At 40.6% G+C, this 22,083-nt stretch overlaps 2 long non-coding RNA genes across 3 annotated transcripts; both read right to left on the reverse strand.

Annotated features, from left to right (window-relative positions):
* Nucleotides 1–6,084: 6,084 nt before the first annotated feature.
* On the reverse strand, nucleotides 6,085–10,423 carry LOC310676556. Its single transcript, XR_014510615.1, has 3 exons — nucleotides 10,347–10,423; nucleotides 7,125–7,275; nucleotides 6,085–6,155 (listed from the first exon to the last, which is right to left on the reverse strand). It is a non-coding gene; the product is annotated as an uncharacterized lncRNA (long non-coding RNA).
* A 2,125-nt stretch (nucleotides 10,424–12,548) lies between these two features.
* Nucleotides 12,549–21,525, reverse strand: LOC310676754. 2 transcript variants are annotated; one of them, XR_014510718.1, is made up of 6 exons: nucleotides 21,379–21,525; nucleotides 18,698–18,767; nucleotides 16,450–16,524; nucleotides 15,290–15,409; nucleotides 13,780–13,868; nucleotides 12,549–12,671 (listed from the first exon to the last, which is right to left on the reverse strand). It is a non-coding gene; the product is annotated as an uncharacterized lncRNA (long non-coding RNA). The 2 variants fall into 2 exon arrangements; XR_014510719.1 differs by lacking the exon at nucleotides 21,379–21,525 and adding an exon at nucleotides 21,067–21,106.
* Nucleotides 21,526–22,083: the final 558 nt, after the last annotated feature.

Here is a 22,083-nt window from a genome sequence, read left to right on the forward strand (position 1 = left end):
GGCTGTTTCATACGGATTCCTGGTTGCTGAGGTGTAAAAAGGTAAAAGGTAAAGGACCCCTGGATGGTTAAGTCCAGTCAAAGGTGACTATGGGGTTGCAGCGCTCAACTCACTTTCAGGCCAAGGGAGCCAGCTTTTGTCCACAGATAGCTTTCTGGGTCATGTGGTCCACATGACTATACCACTTCTGGCGCAACAGAACACTGTGACGGAAACCAGAGCACACGGAAATGCCATTTACCTTCCCGCCGCAGCGGTACCTATTTATCTACTTCACTGGCATGCTTTTGAACTGCTAGGTTGGTAGGAGCTGGGACAGAGCAACGGGAGCTCACCCTGTTGCGGGGATTTCAACTGCCAACTTTCTGAGTGGCAGGCCCAAGAGGCTCAGTGGTTTAGATCACAGCGCCATCCACTGTGTAGTAAAAAAGCAACCTGAGTCAAAGCAGAAACCTCCCAAAGCACCTCATGGGAGTGGTGGGATTGGATAGCATCATTGTGATTGACAGGTGTAGCTTGTAATAAGAGTGAATGATTTCACAAGGGCTGTTGAATCCCAGTGCTTTCGGGATGGGATGTTCATGGAAATAATAATATTCCTTGGTCTTTTGCAAGTTGCTTCTCCAGAGCAGCATGTTATAGAAAGAGTTCTGGTGAGCACCAATTCTGATGAACTTCCTGTCCAATCATATTTTCTGTCATTCTCTTTTATTGTCATTCTTTTCCATTTAGTGTTTTATTTCTAGTCATTCATTATCTAGTAATCCTTCTTTTCATCCTGTTTGATTTTGTTTTCTTGCCGCTCTTTCATTTTGTCTTAATTTAGAGGGCAGGAAGGAGGTTAGCTCCTTCCCTTTAGAAATCATTTCAGGTCTGAGAGATGTGCATGAGAGACTTTTAAAATTGATTTGAGAGGGTGTTTTAAATTTATTTTTTACTTAGCATTGTAAATTATTATAGCTTGGTGTATGCGCTGAGTATTTTTTGTTTCACTTCTCATCAATCTATTGTCATCAGCCTCATCGGTCTATTACAGTGGTACCTCAGGTTGTGTACTTAATTCGTTCTGGAGGTCTGTTCTTAACCTGAAACTGTTCTTAACCTGAAGCACCACTTTAGCTAATGGGGTCTCCCGCTGCTGCTGCGCTGCCGGAGCCCGATTTCTGTTCTCATCCTTAAGCAAAGTTCTTAACCCGAGGTACTATTTCTGGGTTAGGGGAGTCTGTAGCCTGAAGCGTATGTAACCCGAGGTACCACTGTATTACCAGTGCTATTTTTCTACAAAAAGAGGTGCTGCAACTCCCTTGTTCTCTTAGAATGGCAATGGCGCCCACCTGAGAGGTGCTGGAACTGAGTTATGGTGAGTTCCACCTGGGGAAAAAGCCCTGATTATTACTATTCTTATTGTCACTGCACACCTGCTGTGTGCCCATTTCTCAGATGCACTAGGCAAGTTTTTGTTACTGGACTGCACACGCACTATTGTCTGTAATTGGGCTGCAATAGTGATTGTATGTGTGCCTCAGTGCTCACTAAACAGCAAAGCAGCATGTAATGATACAGTCACACTCCTACCCAGTCTTGAATTGTAGGCACATAAATCATGAAGCACATACGTGGTTCTGGCAGAAAATCGCTGGAGGGAGAGCATATGGATTTGGGAGTGGCAGAAGTGGTGTCAGTACCAGTAGCACCGAATCTCCACAGGCAAATTTGTTTCAACCATAATTATCCTCAAACTCATCAAGATTTTGACAAAATGGAATCACATAATACTTCTGTGTTGTTTGCAGAATTCAGCACTGTAGGATTTTGAAGAGAGGTTATTGATAATGTGTTGAACAGGAAATACTATATTTGAAAGTTTTTAATGATGATAATAATAATAATAATAATAATAATAATAATAATTTATACCCTGCCCTCCCCTGCCAAAACCGGGCTCAGAGTGGGTGGGGCTGTAATCAAGAAATGCTAAGATGTAACCTTCTTTCTTCTTAAGTTACTATGCTAAAAGAAGTCATGGTGATGTCTGCATTTATCATTTCTGTGCAAACTTATTCAATGCACAGATAAACAGTCACATTAAATTTGCTGTGAGCCTGACCTCCCTAGCGTCTGACAGTGCTCTCTTTATCAACAAAGACAAATGGAGGCACAGAATTTGTAGCGTGAGCCCTTCCGTTTCATCATTGTCAACCTCAAATAAAATAATTCATTGCAAATCGAGGGGCTGTTTTTTCCTAACATTAAGATGCCAGAATCAGTGGGGGAAAGAAAATATAATTATTTTTAGACTGAATAATCTGATATGCTTGCTAAGTTTTAACTTCTTAGAAAAACAGCTGTGAGTATTATGTTTATCTTAGTTTTATTGAAGTTTTGAAAGTATTAGGTAGTGGGCAGAGTCTTGAAATTGGATGAGGAACCAAGGTTCTTCACCATTTAACCTTAATGTTGATCTGTTATGATCTACCTGGATCCTTGATTTCACAATGTCAATTAAAATTGGCCACAGATTGACCATAGGTAATCATTTTTCATGTGCTAAGCAGGAATTTCCCATTTACTTATGCAGTTCATAATGCAATTACTTGACTGGAAGACTCAAAATTAGAAAGTGCAGAGCTTTCGAGATCAAACAACAGCTTCAAATATGCACATGATGTGAACATCTATTAAGAGCAGCAGTTTGATACTTAGTTGCATAAAGGAGGTTTGATTAGGTCAATTTTGATATGAGGCAAATTAAATGAGGTCAGGCAGATTTCAAAGATACCTGCCTTCCATATTCTTGCAAAATAGGATTAGATTGCCATAAAATTGCTTGTGTCTTCTGTATGATAACTAAACCTAAGAAGAATGATTTATGTAAGCAACTTTTCAAAGAATAAGCTATGAAGAGTATGAAAAGATGAAAATCTGAAAGGTGCACACATTTTGCAAATATGAAGAAAGGTCAAATGAGTATGCATCAGATGGATGGTTCAATTGCTGTGGTAACCGCTAAATTTTATAAATTATGATTTAGAAACAGTATCATTAGAACATAATTTCTCTCATCTATCATCATCAAGCATATTCTGAAGATTTTTCCATGGTAAACCTAAAGACAGGGGCTATAAAATAGATTTCTGCAAGTTGCACATTCTGCGTATTGAGACCCAGAGACCTCCCCCCTAAATAAAGACACATTTGACTCAGATTTTAATTCTGGTTTTTGGCAGAATTTAGGCCACAACTTTATTGATTAGAGAAAAGTGAGTGGTTGCATAGGCTCTGGTTCAACTAGCTTCCTGCACCCTTGCAGGCAGCGCTGACCCAGGGCAGCAGCATAGGTCAGCCAAGGGTGAACACGTGGGAAGGTGAAAAGCCGGGAACACACTCTGTTCACCACCCAGATGCTCACCTGGACTCAGGCATGGGGACAACCCCCTCACGGGGGTTGACCAAATCAGTTTAGTCCCTGGATTCCTTTAACGGAATACCCTTCACATAGGGATGGCGAGACCGTTATCCCATCCCTACCACCTGAACCAGTGCCTATCCGCAACCTTACAAGTTGTGACAATTTGCTACACAGCAGGCAAAACCCAAATGGCAAAAGCCAATCAGCCAAGTGGGGGAAATTCCTGCCGTGCCCCTGTCACAACGACAGACGACACACGACGGCATAGCAAGGTCAATTCACAAAATGCCCTAAAAATAGGGAGAGGTGGGCGGGTGTTCCAAATGCACGTGCCAAAAGAGGAAACTCTGGGTCATGTGCATGGGTATATATAGGTCCTCGATCTGTTTGTACTGCGCCCCATTGGCCAGATTAAACCCAACATTGAGGGACCTACCAATCGGGTGTTGTGGCTGTACAATTTACCCACCCACAACACAGGAGGTCAGTCTCCATGTCTTACTGCAACACATGCTCTCTTTTAGGGAGGACACGATAGTCCAGAAACAGTCTTTATATGCAAAGTGATCTAAAAAGCCCATCCACTTCTCTTTTTCAAAGCATGCTAGAGAGAAAGCACATGATAAAAAATACATGCAAAATTCAGGTACTCCTTGTATTGTAAAAACCGTAAGAGTTGAAAGGAACCCAGTGCTTTATCTAGCCCAAACCTGCATAAGATACACCACCATAAAGCTGAAGTCACTCATGGTAATGACTAACCCTTTCATAAGCATCTGGAAAGACAACTCCATTATCTTTCTGGGCAACCAGTTCTATTATTGAAGGCAACTCACCCATGAAGAATATACTGTGGCATCAAATATTAGTTTTCATTTTACAGGCATATTCTGTTTGCACAAGCCATAGTTTGCCAGTTTGGATTTAACAGCAAACTACAGATTGCTCAAGCCGAGCAATGCAATTTGAGAATGGGAGGAAGGAGCAAAGAGAGAGAGAAAGAGCACCCGAGCTTGAAAAATGGAAGGGGGACAGTCAAAACTACTTTGGGGTGTTGTTGTTGTGGGGAAAAGGATATAATGTGAAGAGAGGCATTTTCTATTAGTGTTTAATGAAATGTGTAATGAATATAAGTTTACATTTGTTGTAGAGATAAAATACAACTGGACAAATTCAAAATGGCAATGGATTGGAGTCAGGTTTTTGAAGAAGAAACTCTTGCACACATTCATGGACACAACTGTGTGTTTCCTCCTTGCTTTCACATTCTGGAGATCGGTGTGGGTAAAAGTCATTGGTATTTATTTACCAACTCATAAATAACACTGTAAAAGGGTTTCTTCAATATTAGAAACAGATCTGCAGAAATTATTAATGCAAATTTAAGTAAAAATTATGACCTACTCACAGAAAAGTGCATCTTTTTCTTCAGCTAATTTATGGTTTTCAAAGACCATTTTTTAAATCTAGAAGTGAAAAGAGTAGAAAGGTTGTAAACATCAATTTAGCAATGGAGAGGTTTCCTTTAAAAAAAATTCTCTTGGCAAGGTGCTCTTACCAAAGATATAAATCTTCAAAATAATTGTTACTTGTCCTCTGAGGAAAACACAATAAAAAAAAAGATTTTTCTACTTGAGGATATGGTTGTTGTAATCAAGGCTTTAAATCAATACAGTAAGATATTTCATAAGATGTGGCAAAATTGCTAGCAACTGACCCTTGAGCACAAGAAAGTTAAGAATTCTCATTTAAATGTGACCCTTTCACATAATGATACTTACAAATTATTATCTAAATATTCCATACATAAGGTAAGAGTGGTACTCAAGAATTTGAGCTATGATTCTTAGGCCTTACAGTCTAGTTTCTTACTGCAAAGTCTGCTTATCTTTCATCTATCCATTGCTTCAGTTATGGCCTCACAAGTAGGCATGGGGTATAAATTTGATTAAGTGTGCATTTAAAGTTAAACTCACCCAGTTCACACTTTCTGGGGCAAGACTTGCTGGGAATAGTTGCTACAAGGCCTGAGCTGTTTTGTTTCCTTGAATAAAGAGTTAACTTAACTGATACCTTGTGAGTTATTGCTCACCAGCTCCCAGCTCCTGCCTTGACAAATACCAAGATGAAGGTCTACCTACAAAATATTATCACTAGACTGCATTGCTAGTGTCCCAAATCTCAGACTGCTTGGGTCATATGAGTTGGATTCAGACTTTGCCTAGTGACCCCAAAAGGCTTTTGATCCAGTGGAGGGATCCCACTGGGAAAGGGGAAGTAGTCTTTTCTCTTCCTGGAGTAGTCAGGAAGGGTTCCTACAGTCAATTGGATAGTGTCATGATGTTATAAAGCCAATCAAAGCTGGGTATATATCCATATCACTCACAACGATGCTTTGTACATCAGTTAACAAAGGAAATCACATGAAATCAGGACCATGTAGTAAGCAAGATGATCCCATAATCAAATTAACATTGCAGAGAACAAATTCAATTAATTAAGAGTGAAAGAGAATGAAGGCAATCTACATGACTTGTTGAATGGAATGCAGAAAAAAATCCAAACAAGGGAAGCTTTTCAGCGCTGCAAAAGATGCCCACGAAAGTCACTTGCCAGACTTACTTTTACCTGTTTGTACAGTGTGCAAGTTTTATGCCAACACAGCATGCAGTCAGGAGGGGAAGTAATTTATTTCATGGAGTGCATAATGTTGCTTGACTTGTAAATGTCCAGGTTTTTTTAATGACTAGAGAGAAACAAAGAAAAATGGTTGGCAATACTTAAGCGAGCACCTTCTTTAGGAAGCAGGAAAATGGAGCCAATTTTTATTAGATGAATTTCCTTCTGTGGTTTTATTTATTACATCACACACAAAAATCTTTAGGGCATACAATTGCCACTCTCCTTAAGTTGTTATAGTTTTTAATGAATGGCCTAATAAATTAGTGGTTGTTTGATGTATATATGTTGGGTGTCAGAACTTAGCGGGAAACTGCCCAGGTTTTTACTGAATGGCCATATTTCCTTCTGGCTCAATGTTTCTCAATGGATCAGCAGCTAATACAGCATTTTTGCTACAATTAAATTAAATTAAAGTGCTGAAGATTTGTTTATTCCTGCTGTCAGGTTTTTTTTAAACTGAGCAATACCTTAAAAGACTATTTTAATATAGTTAATGCACTCCATATATGAATGAGAATTTGTGTCTTAAGTAATGTGCCCATGCTGACTCTTAAATGAGTTTTATGTGTAACTTTTTTGAGATAACCATATAAAAATGGGTTGGAGAAAAAGAGAGATTTCTTTCTTGTTTGTTTGTTTGTTTCCAGTGGTTTACAATACACATCCCAAACTAAACATGGTCTAGGAGAAAAGAACAGTACTTTTAAATGGTAGGGCCATATTTCAACTAACAGCATCACAAGGTTTTTAAAGGAACAAGAGAATAGACCTTGGATAGAAGGAAGCAGTATATCAGTTTAATAAACCTAAACCAATCCTGAGGCTCATGTTGAGCCGCTCAACTATACAGCTGCAAAGAAAATGTTTTGAATATGTTGTAAAGTGCAATATACAATTGTGACACCAGAGGGCAACGGTGAGCTATAGCAAATTCAAGGCATTTTTCAAAACGGTTTTGTGTTGTTGTTTTTAAAAAAGCATTTTCACACTGTTTTTAGCATGTGTGTAGATTCCACCCTATACACCCACTTACCTTTTAAAGCCCCCAGATTCTGCACCGGCTTGATGCCCTTTCTCCTCCATTTCCACATGTCACCAATGCTTTCTGCGACAGGCCCCACTTTCAAAACACCCCATGCCTTTGCTTTCCTTACCTGGCAGGTGGCAGTAACTGCAGCAGTGCACTAGGGAAGGAGAGAAGTAAGAAGTGAGTTTTGTTCCTTCCCTGTCTCCTGTTTCATTGTCCTGATACACTGAATAGCAGCATGCAAGAGTTCAAGGTCCTATGGGACCATGGGAACTGTAATTCTTTCAAGGGCTCCTGCAACACCTTGTTGCTTATCCTGATACTTAGATATGGGTGAGGTGAGGCAGGGCAGCGGTGAGGTCCTGGCTGCATGAGAAGGCTGGCAGGAACACCACAATGGATGCCCCTGCAGCCAGAACATCGCCATCACCCTGTCCCACCCCAGTCCTTTCCAGGTAAGCTGCAGGGCTGGTGGTGTCTGAAGGGCAGCTCCATCCCACCATGCATGTCTCTACTGCAATATGCATTCCTGCACCAAGATCTTTTGGATACTACATTTTTAAAGTTAACATTTGCAAATGCATTAAGGAGGCATGGAACACACCCACCTGAATAGGAGCTCAGTTGAAAGCGAAAATTCATATTCATAGAATGCTAGTCGTACGGGTACCAAGGCAAACAGTTCAGGTAAAATAATGTCATAAAGAACAAAGGAACATGAGACGAGCGGGTTGGCTCAGGCCAATGGCCCATCTAGTTCAGTCTCCTGTTCTCCTAGTGCCTGACAAGGTTCCCGTGTGAAACCTGCAAGCAGAACCTGAACATAAGAGCACTCTCCCACCCTGGAATTTCCAGCAACTGGTGTTCAGACATATACAGGCTCTGACTGTGGGGAGGGAGCATAGCCTATAGTCATTGGTAGCCTTATTCTCCATGAATTTGCCTAATCTGCTTTTAAAGCTATTCAAGTTGCCGTCTCCTTATATAGTTCTCTTTAGAAATGACAGAATGAATGTTAAACAACAATACCGCTTGCCCGTTGAGCTATATATACAGGTTTTTGTATACCTATGCAATGATGGTGGCATGATGGATTCAAGGTGATAAGCCCTTGAGAGAACTATAACAGGATTATTCTGGAGAGAGGCAGTAAAGTAAATAAGATTATCTGTAATAAGCTTATCCACTGATGAGTTCACGCTGTGCTGAGAGAAAAAGTCCAGCCACCTTTGTAAGATAATAACAGGAAAAGATGAGCATCCCATGGCAGGTAGAGTATTTGAATAAGGTATTCTTGTGTGATGGACAAAACACCATGTTTTAGCTTCATTCATTACAATTTCTGAAGTAGTCACAGTGCATAGCACAAAGCAAGCCAAAATATAGACCTCAAAAAATAGTGGAAGTTCCACTGAGATAAGAAAGCAAGAATTTAATTTGTGTAACCGGTGTAATTATCTTAATCCTGAATGTCCTGGGACACTTGCAAGAAAATGTTGAAGTGTGGAGCCACCATGTTCCTCCTCAAGTCAGCTCACTTCCTCTGGGGTATTGTATTCCCATTCCTCACTCTATTTTCGGATTTCTCTGCCACCGCCATAACTGTCAATCAGTATTTCATTGCTGAGGTGCAGTCCATGTCTTGCCAGAAGTCCTACCTCAAGAAAGCAGAGACCGTGATCTAATAATCCAAATCCTTCCTGATGACACCACCTGCGCAGTCAGTGATTTACCTCAAGCATTTTCCTCTCCTTGGGCCACAACCTTCAACAGGAAGGAGCAATGAAAAGACTACCTGTGCCCCAAGTCTCTTCAGCTCCCTGCCCTGTGTCTCACAGTCCCTTGCTATGTGTTGCAGACTGTGCAGGATGTTTCTGAATACCAGTTGGTGGAAGCCACAGGAGGGGAGAGTGTTATTGTGCTTGGGTCCTGCTAGCCAGTTTCCCATGGGCATCAGGTTGGCCACTGATGTGAAATTCAAAAACAACAACTCAGCTCTCAATGGGATGTCAACCTGAACAAACAATTCCCCATGCAACCATGTACTGGGCACCAATAAGGACTGCTACAAACTGCAGGACTACTATGCCTCCTCATAACCGCATCACAAAAGACACTAGTGCATCTGTCCCATAAACCAGTAACCTGGCATTGTTCCACAGGTGGAAAATCACGTCACCATGCAGAGGGAGAATAATGCAATGTACACCATCACTTCAGCAGAAGAAAAGATGCCAAGCACATTAGCAGTACATGCAGGTTGGAAAGATGAAATACTGCTTTCAGTGGGACTTGGACATTTCATTCAATGATGCAGCTGCTGAGAGCCAAAGAGCACAGTAACAATGATACAACACAGTTTAAAACTTCTAATAAATTAGATTTACCTTGGCTCCACTGGAAAAATAGTATATTCAGCAGTTTCAACTATGGCAGACTCTTCTAATTAAATTAAGTGTCTTACTGCTTGAGCCAGCAGCAACACTTCAGAAGGCTGAGGCAGTGAAGGTTTCAAGCATTGCTAACTTGGCTCACATCCCAAAAGAGACCATAATACAGATTGCACAGAAAAACTGTATAGAGCTGTAATAAACCAGGTTTTGAAACTAGGCTTGAGGCATATTATCGAGATTCTATGCCCTTCTATCTCAAGCAGCCGGAACAGTTTACATTATAGTTGCTCACTTGCTTTCTCAGCACAGCACCAAGGTGGTATAGTCATTACTTTGATTTGGTTAGTGGGGAACCCAGACTCTCTTTTTTCAAATTGCAATTTGACCCAGTTTTCTAGGTTTTGTCTGCATTCTGGACCTATCACCTAGTGCATCTTTGGACCTGGATTCCCAGCTTTCAATTTAAAAATAAGTAAGTCTCTACCTGTAGTGGAATCAGATATATGAGACAAAATGTGCTGGAAGTGTCCTGACCAACAACTTCTTGATAAGTGAACTTGCTCCCACCTTCCATTGTTAAAGTCACAGCTAGGACCACCCGTTCTCCAATGAGCCTAGGATGGTGTACATGAGGCCTTAGAGCACATAGTGAGCTTCTTCACTGAGTGGAGATTTGGACTCTACATTCCTTTGTCCAACTCTAACCACTAAGCACACTCCCTTTTCCTATCCATGAAGTCCACTGTTTAGTAGTATGCTCACTGGTTGTCACCAGGTGAGGCTGAGGTTCAGGTGAAAAAGTATTACTGAAGCAGTAAGTAGTTACCACAAGTACCGTTAGATGTGTCCTTGTCATGCACAGCACAGCTTCAAGGTATTGCTCTTAGTGGACTGTAGATGTCATGATGGAATGTAGGGCAGGGAGTCATTTTGAACTTATTATGGCTGCAGACATGTTCATCAAGAAGCAAACGCTATCCTCCTGATATTTTATTCCAGCTTTAGTAACACATCAGAGACCTGCTGACTGAGAACAAAAGAGCCGAGATAGTGTCTAGGGGGACTGCAGGATCTGAGAAATGATCGGGCAGATAGGATGTGCTGAACTATAGAAAGATTTAAATGTCAGCACTCAGGAGTATATAGGCTTGAGCATAGCCCTGAAGAGAGGAGGGGGAAAGCAAGCGGGTAAAAATAGCATAAGCAGTTAACAATAGCCCCCTTTAAGAAATGGTGTGTGAGCGACTGTGTTATTTAGCATACCAGAATAATGAGCAGTCAATAGGGAGAGCACACCACAAATGTCAAATATCAATCTTTATTAGTGTTGTGGCCAGGCTGCCAGAAGATTAGGTTAAGATTCTAGCTAATGCCACAATCAGAAGGTAATGAAGAATTAAGCACAATGCTTGCACCCATTTGCTCACATAGTAGGAGTTTCTGCTTGCAATACAGCCTTCTTCACTCACACAAAAACCTGCACAGGGGAGGAAAGGCAGATTCAATTATCTTTCTTCTGCCTGTGAATACACTGTGCATTGGGGAAGCTGGCCTATACATTTCACAGTGAGCATTAGCTACATCCCCTCTATCAGAATTCCTGTTATTCAATGCATTATAGATGGGAATGAAAGTATCTATTCACGCCTAGCATTTGATGTGAAGAGAATGCTTTTCCTGTAACTTTCCGGTGGGCATGCAAGATTTTGCAGACCATGGCTATGACAGCCTCTGGATTTTACATGCTATTCACAGCTGACACACATGGCTATATTTTAAACACAAACAGAAATGGGATCCCATGGAACAGGGATTTTCAGTTTATCTTCATACAGGCTTCCTGCCCTGGTTTTATGGCCAGGCTGTTTTATTTTGAATGTACATTTTAAAAAGATTTTCCAGTTCCTAAGGAAGTGACAATTTTTCAGCTTCTATATTGAAAACTCCCATTACTTTAAGGATGCAATTCTCCTTCACAAGTGAGATGGATAGATAGAACGCATTTTCCAGGAAGGCACACTAGACCAAGCCCAACTTAAACAGCTTTTCTGGATCCTTGGTAAATAAGTTCGAATACAGTGCACAAACCATTTGTGTAATCTGTGGTGACCTGTATGTACCAGGGCCTCGAGCTCTGAGCAGGGTGAGGTGAAAGAACCAGCGTGGAAGCGAGGCATGGGGATAGGATTGCTCCTGGGAGTTGGTACTTTGGTGACCCACTACATAGAGGTGATGCCAGAGGCCTCTGCAGAGTCCTGGGCAGATTACAGCCTCTGATGTTTAATTAAAAGTGGGCTTTGAGCACTGTGAGGGACTGGTGCTCAGTTCCTGAGAACCATTTCATCCAGTATAAGTTAGATCAATGTTATAGCTATTCTAAATTGCAAATGTTGTTCGACGTCCCAAATGACTCAAGCGTTGGTGAAAGCCTAAGTTGAACTCACAATACTCTCTGGAGCTGTAGAAGGTGTGTCAGTAATCTCAGAGATGGATTTGTAGGGGGTTTTTTTGTGTGTGTGTGTCTGATTTTTCCCGGTCTCATTTGGTATTCATCACTTAAATGCCATTTTGCTTAATAGATTGAGACATTTAATCCATCTCAGGAGGCTCGCTGAAGCTTTTTACCAATATGAAAAAAAGATTTTCTTTACATCACACGCAAAGTGATTCCTCCCCTCTCCCCAACTATTTCGAGCTGATGAATGGATAATTCTGCTGGATAATATGCCAACTAAAAATAGCACTTCCCGTCATTCTGAGGGCATTGCAAAATGGACCTTTGAAGACTCTGCACCACTGTGTTTAAGATTTAAGACTTGTTCTTATTTCTCATGATGGTTTGAAATGGTTATGTGATAGTGACAAAAAGAAAACATTCCTGAAGTTAGCAACTTGACAGCCTCATTGCTGCAGTAATTATATTTTGTATCTTCCCCATTTCAGCCCCTCAGTTGGCTCTATACATTTTTATCACTTAGGGAAATGGAAGCTTTGGGGAATTGAGAGGAAACCTGTTGCTAAAAAAAAATTCAGCTTGCCTTCTCAATTGGTGGTTTGGAACCACGTTATTTCACACAGCAGCATTGAAACCCTCTGGCTGTATCCTTAGAGCTGCAACTCTTTCCCAGTTTTTATTTCAGGCATTTGTCCCTAATAAGGCCTTAGTAGGAAAAAGGGAAGGGGTGTGTGTGTGTGTGTGTGTGTGTGTGTGTGTGTAGAGAACAAAGGAAACAGAGAAAAGAGAGATGAGACAAAAGCTGTAAGATATGAATAAACAAATAACTTGCTTGTGTTCAAATATTGCCTACAGGGTCTTCCTTATCAGCAACAAGATACAGAACCTCTAGATAGATTTATGGTCCTAGAAAATGGAAGGCTTTTTCATATGCTTGTGGAAATGAAGCACACAGCTAGATCAATCCCAGCATGCAGGAGACAAATGAAGCACACTGGTGTGCAATGTCCCATTTCCTGCCATTACAAGACCAATGATCGAGGCACGGAGCTCACTCACACAGGGCTGGCTGATTCAAGACTTTCTGCTATTACACTAGGCACAGCAGCCTAGGCTAGAAGGCTTAATGCCACTTGCTAATCTCACTCAGAGCTATATGCTAACTTGGAAACAAGGGAATGAAATGGTCATTTCTTGTCCTGCAATATAGAGGAATCTACAGTGTGAACCTCAACCTTCTTCCCCTACTCCCTGAAACTACAGTTAATGGGGCTGCACTCAAAGAACCCAACAGATTTCAATATTATTAGGGTGATGACAATTCTCTGAATGCCTTCCTTAAATAACTTGATGTTCCCAAGGATCATGGGGTGGGGGGGGGGAGAAAGATAAGATAGCTAACATATTTTGTAGGAATATGATCACATTACAGTATTCTTATTATAAAACGATGCTCACTTCATTCTATTTGGGACATTTTAAAAAAATGTTCTTAAAAGCCACTGTGAGCTAATTTCAGAATTTCACATCCATAGTTTAATTTCTTTATTCATTTTGAATTTCATCTGGCAGTGCTATAAATAGCATGTCTTTTACAATATTTTAGATTAAAATCTGAAATAGTCACAAATATGATGTCAGGCCTCATGGGCATAGCAGCTCCCCCCCCCCCAATTCAATAAAAATACACAACTAACTGAGGTTCTCCCCCCCCCCAACAAAAGGCCTACCCCCGCAACAAAAAGCCTGGCTACGCCCATGTCATGCCTTAAAAGGTCTTGATGCATGAATTTATTAATCTGGATTACTAAACTCGGTCTAATTTCTTGCTATTTTCTGGATTTTCCAATATCATGTCCGAATGACACATCTGTATTCTAAGTACAATTCTGGAAGTCTTCCCTGAGAAAGAGAGAGGGGAAGAGTGACAAAACCTAAGGCATACAAAGGAGGCTCACAAGTCAGGATTATGGAAAAACAATTTTCGAAGGAAAAAGAAGCTGGTTACCCTAGGACCTCAGTACTTTTTAAAATGCCATTTCCTGTGTGCTCCTCCACACACTCTGATAATCCTCTGAAGCCCTGCTCCAAAGCCCTTGATCTTAGGAGGCAAAACTTGTGTCAGTTGAAAGTAGGGCCTTTTCTGCTGGGGCACCCACCTTATTACTATACTGATTCAGATGTCTGACAAACACTGACTAAAAAAAAAAAAAGACTGTTGGTTGATTGTGGTGGAAAACTTGCTGACTCAGTTATGTTATGCTTGTGCAGCTGAAATTTGTTAAATTGGTTGGATATTGTTAGCTTTTTGAGCTGAGCATACCTTTAAAGCTTTGTTTTATTCTGTTTTTTTAATATTGTTCATATTAGTGGTGGGTGAGGCAGTACAAGTGGGGCTGCATTGCTCTTCTGACATCATCATGTGTCACTGTCAGTTGTGAGTCGAGGCCCCGCTCCCTGCTTTGAGATGAAATAAGACACATGGACAAAAGCATTTTGGGTTAATGGGCCAAAAAAGGCCACAACTTTATTGGTTACAAAATGTGAGTGGTATTGGCTTAGGCACTGAATCCAAACAGATTATACTTGACTCCTGCCCACTCTGCAGGGAGTCACACAAGGGTTAACAACCTGTAGGGGGCACTTTCTGATGCTAATTATAACTGGAAGCTCCCCTAGAGTCACTGGGAACCAAGCCATAGCCCTTCCCATCACCTAGGCATCAGACAGGAACCATGACCGCCGGGTTCCTTTAACAGAATACCCTTCAAGGAGAGGGGAAGGTGTTGGCCACAACCTCCCCTCCATCACACAACACATTTTCCAATGTCCAACCACCAAACCTTAAAAAGTTGTGATGATTTGCTATGAGGTAGGTGAAAAACCAAGTGGCTGGTGCCAATCTGCCAAGTGGAAAAAAAATCCTACCAGGCCCCTTGGACAACCAAGGCGACCAACCAAAGTCCATAGCAAGGTCAGGAGCTGAAGCAAAACCTAGAGGGCGAGCGGGCAGTTGCCAGTTACCAAGAAGAGGAGGAGCAAGGCAGCAGGGAGCTCAGCACAGTACAGAGTACAGTCAGAGTGTTGGAAGCATTAAATTTGCTCCACGTCTGAGCTCCATGCTAACATGACCCTCTTGTTCTCCAACTCAGTAAACAACAGTGATATGCAACACTGGAGAGCAATGCAGTCCCACCAGCTGCTAACAGCTGTTCATTAGCTTCCTTGAGTCTATTTGGAGAAATTGTCAAGACAGAAACAGTTAAATAAATCAAAATTATATATATATATATATATATATGGAGGTAATTGTGCAGCGGTACATGTAAAAGTGGTCCAATATGCCATAAAGGTTGCCTATTACTTCTTCAGCAATGTATACAAAATCAAGGAAAGCTTAGAAGCAATGGAGAGGAAAACTGTATCTATTATTTGGCATTATCCTAGAATAACAAAGAAAGCACACAATGTAATGAATTTGCTGTAAATTACAACCAAACAAAACAAACTGCTTCTACTTTCACATATCCTTCTCTTACTCTGTGGATTTTCCCATCTTGATTGCAGTATGGCTAGGTACTAGTTAAACTTGTAACATGTCAAAATCAGCATCTGAGATTGCCAGCACATATATCTTCTAGCCAAGGGAGGCTCAAAACATTAAAATGCTTTCATAATGGCGAGTGTTCCTTTGTGAAACCCAAAGAAAACATTTCAGCTCCATCGTGGGGGTGGGAATATAAGCTCTACAAAATATTATAGCAGAAAGTTAGCTTTTAGCATAACTCCTTGCTCCACTACTTTACCAGTACATTAGCCTCTTGTCCTCCAGGGAACTGGGCTTAAGAACTAGTCATGAAAATTCATGATAACTACACTACTCATCCAACCAGTATTAAATTCACATTTCAGGACTCCCATGGCATATGAAGGTTGCACGGTAATAATGAAATGAAAATCTACACCCTTTGAGTTTTCATGGCAAAGGGAATGAAGACTTTTGAGCTCTCTTGTTCTGCTACTGCAGAAAATTGGACACTTACATATATGGTGCAGCTTTACTACCCAAGAGCTAGTTTAAAACAGTGTTCAAAGTATAATTAAGAAAAAAAATTATGGAGTGCTAATTTATTAGGAATATATTTTAAAAATGACTACAGACTCAGGACACTAAGCAACAGCATATCCATAAATTAAGAAACAAAAGCCATTTGTGTGTGTGAAATCATAGTAACTCACGTGTAGTATATCATGTTTGATTATCACTTACCTAGATATTATTCTGTGTACTGGGAAGCTACAATGTGTTTCAGCTTTAAAAAGTATTTACGCCAGTTGTACTTGCAGTGCAACACATATGGATGCTCAAAATTACCTTCGTATTCAGATCACAACATATAACACTAACTAAAATGCAAATGAAGTCCCTCTGAAATGTTAGGTTTTGAAAACACAGATGTGTTCCTCTGCCCCTTTTCCTTACCTTTCTCATCTCCTCCACAGATAAAATTTAGGCTGCAAGGTCTTCAGGGAAGGATCGTGTAATATATAAAGTGTTCTATAAAGAATTATGTGAAGAAATAAAATTACCAAAGAACAATTTTTTTTAGGCAAACCCATGAAAAAGGAAGTGTCTCTTTTCTGGATAAAGAAATTGTTTATTTTTTGTGTTGTTGTTGTTTAGTCGTTCAGTCGTGTCCGACTCTTCGTGACCCCCATGGACCAGAGCACGCCAGGCACTTCTGTCTTCCACTGCCACCCGCAGTTTGGTCAGATTCATGTTTGTAGCTCCGAGAACACTGTCTAACCATCTCGTCCTCTGTCGTCCCCTTCTCCTTGTGCCCTCCATCTTTCCCAACATCAGGGTCTTTTCCAGTGAGTCTTCTCTTCTCACAAGGTGGTCAAAGTATTGGAGCCTCAGCTTCACGATCTGTCCTTCCAGTGAGCACTCAGGGCTGATTTCCTTAAGAATGGATGCGTTTGATCTTCTTGCAGTCCATGGGACTCTCAAGAGGAATGCTTTGTAGGAATGCTTAAAATATTGCTACTTTTGTTCCAACTTCCCCAAGCAGTGAGATCTGTCTCCCCTGTGTGGCAGTTCACTGAACTGCAGCTGGCACCCAACTCCATGGGGAACCTTTCAGACTGGGTCTATCCACCCAGACTGATCATTGGATCCTTCTGGACAGGAAGGAGTTTAGAGCTTCTTGTTCTGGCTAAGCCTTGCTTGAGCAACAAGGTCACCTACAGTGTTTCTATAGTTCTGATTGCTCTTTGGCCCAGCATCCTGGTTTGTTCTCTAGTCATGCCTTGCTCTATGGTCCTAACTCCTGCTTTGTCCCATCGCCTGTCTTGTTCATTGGTCATCACCATTGACTTAATTCATAGTTCTTGACCCCGACTCACCTTGGGCTGCTTCCCACTGCACAAAAATGCTGGTGAATTTTCATGAGGATTTTTGTTTTAATCAGCAAATTGCTGTGGAAATGTGGAAAACTGGAAATATGAGAAACTGAGATAACAAATATTGACAGATTTGTTCATCCCTATGTGGATGGCAACTTTTGGATTCAACTCTGTGTAAAAACGGCTTTTCTCACATTTTGTTTTATGAAAGAATAAATTCGGCCTGAACCTGAACTTTCATTTGTAGCATATATCTCAAATAGGATTTGTAATGTTTTGAAGTACTTACGGAGAAAGATAAGAGATACTTGTATACACTTTGACAGATTAAATTCTTTAGTTTGCTTCCAGACAATAAATACTTTCGAGCTAAGACCCCTCCAGTCATAAATTGAGGAGGCATTGAGACAGGAGCTCATCACATGGTAATGTCACAGGCCACATAAACTAGTTATTTCATATTCTGGTGTTTTCAGAGCTATGTATGTGATATATATATATATATATATATATATATATATATATATACACACAACATACACATTCGTGTCTCTTGTCAGATACAGTTCTGATTGCCGTATTGCTTTCCTTTCAAACCAAATGGTTTAGTGACAGATCTGACAGATCATTAAGTTGAAAGTTACATAGTCTTTGCTCTTTTATATACAGTTCTTGTGTGTGTAATGTTGTATTACTTAAAGGAATAAACATTCACATTGATCCTTGAATTTCTGAACAGATATGAATGTGATTCATGAAGTACAGATCCTGGTTAGAATGATATTTCATCATGTACCACCTCAGCGTGATGCTCAGGAATGCAATGAATATATGAAGACACACTTGGAGTTAAACATGGATACAGCTTTATTGATTACAGTGTATCATGTTTGACATAGGATCAGGCAAGGATATGCCTATCAGGCAGCCTGTCTGCTTGCCTATACCTCTTCCAGCTTTCCTGTTCAGAATCCAGGAGAGAGTCACTAGACTCTTAGCCCCAATATGGCACAGGTTGCACCTGATACCTGCCAGCAGCCTGGGTATGTGACAGCCACTCCTGGCTCCCTGAACTGTGGTGAGTTCTTGAAGTGCCACCCTAAGACCCCTGTAAGCTAGTGACCTCCCCTGCCACAAGAAACAGGCAGGTTCACTGTTTGACTTACCGCCTAACCTACTATGCCTGCAACCACCTCTGCAGGCAATTCTGGATATCAGTCAGCCAAATATCATTGTTCCATTGTTCAGCTGTAAGAGGTGAATGTCGTCTTGGCAAAAAACAGGAAAATGACTCAATTTCTGTGATATAAGATTGGGAGTACTACCTGTATGATGGTTCCAAACACCCAAAGTGTTTCCAGAAATGGTTTCAGGATGCCCTAGGAAGCTCATCTTCTGAAAGCAAAACAAAACATCACCTGTCATGTGGATACCTGAAGCTAGGCACCTCTACCAGAGGGGAAGCTGCAAGTCCATCAGACCCGCAGCCATGATGATTCTCCTTCCCTGTAGCCTTTAATACTGCTCCCATGATGGGAGTGAAAACTCAGTTTGTCCTTCAAAACAAATATGGTACATGAGGATTTTGTTCTCACTTGTCCAAGAAATATCATATGACAGGCAGCTCTTAAAGTATCCAGAATTTTAGGTGTTGTTTTTTCTCTTGAGTTTTAAATGTTTTTGAAACTACCATGGTTAACTCGGTGGATAATCTGACAGAATTGTGGTGTTTTATATATAAACCTTTATCTGCTCTGTAAGTAATGTTTTGAAAATATTCAAGAGCCAAGCTGTGGTCAGGCATAGTTATATATTATTTTCATACATGCACAAAACAATGGCTATACATAAAAGGGTTAAACTATGCTCCTGGAAGGCACTGTAACCAGGTAGATATTTCTAGCTGCCCTTGATTGGATTTTAATCTTCATTTTGCCACAAATAATCTCTGACCTTGACCCTTAAATGGCTTTCATCCTCAGCTCCTTTATGAGTCAAATCAGATTTAGAACATGTATCCGTTGAGTATCTATAAAGTCTGATAGCAGTACAAGTACCAAAGAAAACAGCTGGAGGTTGGAGTAAAATTTAGGATTACCAGCTATTATTTGATGTGCATAATCCAGGAGAGGCATATGTAGCACTAGCTAAGGTTTATTCAGAAGTAAGTTCTATTGAGTTTTATGGAGCTTAATTCATAGAATCATAGAATTGTAGAGTTGGAAGGAACCACAAGGACCATCTAATCCAACCCCCTGCAATGCAGGAATCTTTTTGCCCAACGTGGCATTCAAACCAACCACCCTGAGATTAAGTGTCTTGTGCTCTACCAACTGAACTATTCCAGGTAAGCCTATAGGATTGTTGCTTGTTCTCTTATTTACTCAGCTCTTTACTCCTTTTGGCTAGAACCTCTGAAGTAAGCATCCATGTGGGGAAATGGAGAAATCATAGCAAACTTAGCTTAGAAATTAGAAGTATATTAGAGATGGAAAAAGTGTAACACCTGTTAACAGTTCATTGTCAACAGAGAAAAAATGCTGCTTTTAACCAACCTTTTTGTTTACTTTCTTTTCTTTTCTGGCCATACGAGTTCTGTTTGCTGATTTCCTACCTTCCCAGACATTTCAATTTTTCAACTTATTTTAAACTCTAGACCAGAGCTGATTTAAGGTTGTTATGGAACATATTTAAATAAATGAGAACCATGCACATAAACATTTTCCCCTCTGGGACAGTGGAAGTCCTACAGAAGAAATATTCATAGAAAGAAAAGATAGATGTTGCTTTAATAACAGTTGTCTAAGGAATCTCATTCTTTGTAGAAATTCTATACTAAACTAATCAACAATTCAATCCTGTTTAACACAAAATTGAATTATATCGATACTTGAAATTGTTTTAGTGCATATGCCATGGGCACAATCTCTTGTCACAAGTTAGAAGCACCTTTGAATGCACCTGCATATAGGATATTTTAATGAGACACACTGGAACTTTCAAATCCCTGAAAACACCATGAAAGCCATCGTCCTCTTGTTTCAAACAGGAACATGAGATAAGGAATCAGCAATGAATAAAATTTTACAAAGAAGAAATATCAAGATAAAGGCTATAAGCATTATAAAGTGACAAGTCTGAAGTCCATGCTGCATGATGTGTGTTTTTTCCAAGGACAGCATTCAAGCCACCCATTAGGCAGACCAGCTGAGTCATTTTATTCATTGATGATATGAAAGGCTGCATTCAGGCTGTGTAATGTGGGCACAATGGAGGCTTGAGATGGGTAGAGTTTTAGGAGACCCCTGTTACTCTCACGGGACGCGGGTGGTGCTGTGGTTTAAACCACAGAGCCTAGGACTTGCCGATCAGAAGGTCGGCGGTTCGAATCCCCATGACGGGGTGAGCACCTGTTGCTCGGTCCCTGCTCCTGCCAGCCTAGCAGTTCGAAAGCACGTCAAAGTGCAAGTAGATAAATAGGTACCGCTCTGGTGGGAAGGTAAATGGCGTTTCCGTGCGCTGCTCTGGTTTGCCAGAAGCAGCTTAGTCATGCTGGCCACATGACCCGGAAGCTGTAGGCCAACTCCCTCGGCCAATAAAGTGAGATGAGCTCCGCAACCCCAGAGTCGGTCACGACTGGACCTAATGGTCAGGGGTCCCTTTACCTTTACCTTTACCTATTACCCTCACAGACCTTCAGTTCCCAGAGTTCCATTGGAATAGGGACGGGCTGTTAAACCACTCTGAGAACTATATAGCTCAGTAACTTATCCTTAGTCTCTGCATGAAATCTTGAGAGTGATAAACCTGGGGACACAGTCACATAAATACCACTGTCTTGTCTTGTGTTAAAATGACCACAATTTCTTTACAACTCCGTTTAAGTTACTGAACATATCCAAACTTTCCGCAAAATATATCCCAACTGGGTTACAGAAAACATATTGTGCTTTTCCTTTTCTCATTTTCCAGTTAGAATGTTCCAAGAAACTATGAAGACTTATACCTCTGTTAATGATGCAGATATTTCTGCTGTTAAGAGTCTTCTGGGCATCCCTCTTGCCCAGCTGTGTCATGCGAGAAAGAAGAACATTAATGAGTTTCAATCGGCTTATGATAGGAAATGATAGAACACTTTGAATATAATTTTGGATATTATCACCACTGACATCAATTCTAGACCATGAGTAACCTTAATGCCCTCTTGAAATTGAGAATAAATCATAATCCTTCAGCAGATATACACACATAAGGATTTAATTCTTCCAAGTGAAATATTAAGTTGACAGCCACTTTGCAACTGTCTATCCTTTTAAAAGCATTTTCTATGTCAGTATACTATGCTCTACTGTTTTTACTAGTTTAAGAATATAATTTTTGAACTAATTCAGGTAATTTTATGGATAACAGACCTGTTTTATTTAATAGTAAATATGTATGTTATGCTTATTACATAAGCAGAATGGGTTTGGAATATTCCTGTAAAGGAAGGGTATGCATTTCTCTTTTTTCTGGCTTAACTGTTGCATCAAGATTATGTCAATTCACAAAATGCATATCTCAGTCATTCTTGGTTACTTACTGAGGTCACCTTCTTTAACTGCAACTGTAATCTGATGAATAAGGCCTGGTTTGCACATACCACTAAGCCAAACTATGGCTTAGCAAGAATGAAAAAACATATGGGCACCCAGTGAAAACTGTGGTATCT

Source organism: Podarcis tiliguerta, assembly GCF_965153285.1.
Source record: "Podarcis tiliguerta genome assembly, chromosome: 4".
In the NCBI taxonomy this organism is placed as follows: Eukaryota; Metazoa; Chordata; class Lepidosauria; order Squamata; family Lacertidae; genus Podarcis; species Podarcis tiliguerta.